Source organism: Salvelinus alpinus, chromosome 12, assembly GCF_045679555.1.
Source record: "Salvelinus alpinus chromosome 12, SLU_Salpinus.1, whole genome shotgun sequence".
Classification (NCBI taxonomy): Eukaryota; Metazoa; Chordata; class Actinopteri; order Salmoniformes; family Salmonidae; genus Salvelinus; species Salvelinus alpinus.
In genome coordinates, this window is record NC_092097.1 from 29,729,092 (window position 1) to 29,732,512 (window position 3,421).

General features: G+C 42.0%; 1 pseudogene; it reads right to left on the reverse strand.

Moving 5' to 3' along the window:
- Positions 1 to 311: 311 nt before the first annotated feature.
- Positions 312 to 2,079, reverse strand: LOC139535850 (glutathione peroxidase 2-like; annotated as a pseudogene).
- Positions 2,080 to 3,421: the final 1,342 nt, after the last annotated feature.

Here is a 3,421-nt window from a genome sequence, read left to right on the forward strand (position 1 = left end):
GAATGTCATTCACCGGAGAACCTGAGTAGCCAAATTTTGCCTGTCAGAATGACTAGCACTTCCTCGCCTGGCTATTCTGAGAAGAAAAAAAATCCCTTCTCTTTCAGCCTTTTTGGCTCAGGTGCACATCTAGAATCAGCAGCTTCCCCTCCCTCAATCCTTACCTTAACCATAAGTGGGGGAAATGTGAACTGACCAAGGATCAGCATCTAAGGGCAACTAAAGCAACTTTTTGCTCATGCCACACTTTCACATTTGACCTGAGCATTAATCACATGAAACTCCTGTTAAAGACTAAGACAGACAACACAAAGGGGAAAATAATTTATTTGGGCAACTTCTTACACTTCTTGAAACACAGTTGTGCTTTACATGGGCCAAAGGCAACTGTTATGTTAAGTCTTTTACATTTCATCAGACATCCCTCTCACAAAAGGCTTGGTTTCAATGGATGCCTTCATTTAATAAAAGTTCAGAACACAGCAGCATTTTGCATATGAGAGCACAGCACATGATTTGAAAAGATAATGGGTGTGCTGCTGTCACACAGAAGCTAATCTTGTAAGGAGGAGGAAGTATTTGTTGAATGGGGAGCTGTTGAAAGTTGTTTATTTTTTAGTTATAGCCAAGCACTTTTCCCAAAGTGTGACAATAGTTTATAATTTGAAAAGCCATTACAACTCATTGACATGATTTCCACTCCCCACCATTGCTTCTGTGTGACCAACACTGGGACGGTTTAGTTAGCCGTATTGAGAAGCTCCTTGATGTCACCCTCAATGCTGCTGGTAAGGAATCTCCTGCCATAACGCTTGAATGGCTCCCCGGCTGACCCAATGAGGAACTTCTCAAAGTTCCAGGCGATGTCAGTCCTGCAGACGGGACTCCAGATGATGCAGTTGGGGTCATTCATTAAGGCCATGGGCTCGTCGCTTGGGAATGGCAGCTTCTCCTTGAGGTACACAAACAGGGGGTGGGCGTCCTTCCCATTCACATCCACTTTCTCAAGGAGCTGGAACTTCGGCTCAAAGCCATTTCCCGGACGGACATACTTTAAGGACATCAGGATCTCTTCGTTCTTGCAGTTCTCCTGCAGGAGTAGATGGGAAGAATATGTAACATGTACAGAAAAAAAGTGTTAGATGTTTGATCTCAAAAGTGGCCTAATATCAAGGTGAGTCCATTGTCAAAAGCCATAGCTAGAACCCTCAATAAATTGGATGGACACCATCTAATTTCATCATTGATAGTGCCCTTTCCCCTTCATTAGGAATTAAGACCAGGCCTATAGCTATATATAAGGACACTGAAGCCCAACCTTGGTATTTTTTACATTTACATTTAAGTCATTTAGCAGACGCTCTTATCCAGAGCGACTTACAAATTGGAAAGTTCATACATATTCATCCTGCCGAGTTTTTCCCAACCGATGGCAAAATGAGTAGAATTGTGTGAAATTACTTAAAATTACTTTACTACAGCAACCAAAGTGATAATGACTGGGTCATTTTTACTTGTTTTTGCTGTTCTCAAAACTTGAGTTTTTTTTAATTGTATAGAAATGGATTAGTCCTAAATTAGCTTACATTTTCTAAAACTGGATAGGGGGGCTATGATGAGAAAGAATACAGTGACATTAGCCCATATTTAGAATTATAAGAAAATGCATCCCCTCTTACCTGATGTCCGAACTGATTGCAGGGCACCCCCAGAATCACTAGCCCCTTGTCGGCGTACCGTTCATGGAGCTCATTCATCTGGGTGTAATCCCTGGTGGTCGTGCCTCAGAGAGACGCCACATTCTCGATCAGCACCACTTTACCCTGAAGAGACGAGAAATTAAACAATTCTCCTGTAAGGAGCTTTGCTGTCAGGTCGTAGAACCTCTTACATACAGCCATTAACCTGGTAAATGTCACTCCCCGCTTCTGTCTGCGAAAATGCTCTGTTGGACTTTTTATACAAGGTATCAACACGGAAATGGGAGGTACTTCATGAACATTTTAGGGACGGTCTAGAAATATTTGGATATTTTGTATTAAAATCGCACGAGTATGCGTTATCCAGGACAAACAACTATGTACACTTGAAGAATACAATACGATAGAAATTATAATGACACCCCTTGAACGTCTAAAGTAGAGACAAAGATTTTTATAACTAAACCAAGATAGACCACTGCTTGTCGTTTCCAATGGGAACAAATGAGTCATAGTGGGCAGAACAAGCAAGGAGGTGGGCAGAGCCAAGCACGCGCAAGCGATATCCTATTGGCGCGTTCTAGTATATATCTGCATATTTCCGTTAGGGAACGCCTACGATGTGATGTGCGCATGTGCAATAACTCATTCGCCTTTGCACTCCTAAACAGCTCGATTTTAGTCTACAAAACTTAGTCAGTTCTGTTCATAACATATTCTAGTTTTGCGAACAGAAAACTGTATTGAGATAAAATGTTTAATTGATGAGCAGATTTGCAGAATGTCGGACAAAATCCATCTGTTCCATCTTCTCCCACAGCCCCCAGTGGGCTTCCTCTCACTACCATATTTGGTAGTGAGTTGAAATGCCAACCGGATGCTTCACATTTACACATCCAGTCAAAATCTGTATCATTGTTCTTTCAAATCAAATCAAATCAAATCAAATCAAATTTTATTAGTCACATACACATGGTTAGCAGATGTTAATGCGAGTGTAGCGAAATGCTTGTGCTTCTAGTTCCGACAATGCAGTAATAACCAACAGTAATCTAACCTAACAATTCCACACTACTACCTTACACACACACACAAGTGTAAGGGATAAAGAATATGTACATAAAGATATATGGATGAGTGGTGGTACAGAACGGCATGGCAGATGCAGTAGATGGTATAGAGTACGGTATATACATATGAGATGAGTACTGTAGGGTATGTAAACATGAAGTGGCATAGTTTAAAGTGGCTAGTGGTACATGTATCGCACAAAGATGGCAAGATGCAGTAGATGACACAGAGCACAGTATATATACATATGAGATGGGTAATGTAGGGTATGTAAACATTGTATTAAGTGGCATTGCTTAAAGTGGCTAGTGGTACATTTTTACATAATTTCCATCAATTCCCATTTTTAAAGTGGCTGGAGTTGAGTCAGTATGTTGGCAGCGGCCGCTAAATGTTAGTGGTGGCTGTTTAACAGTCTGATGGCCTTGAGATAGAAGCTGTTTTTCAGTCTCTCGGTCCCTGCTTTGATGCACCTGTACTGACCTCGCCTTCTGGATGATAGCGGGGTGAACAGGCAGTGGCTTGGGTGGTTGTTGTCCTTGATGATCTTTATGGCCTTCCTGTGACATCGGGTGGTGTAGGTGTCCTGGAGGGCAGGTAGTTTGCCCCTGGTGATGCGTTCTGCAGACCTCACTACCCTCTGGAGAGCC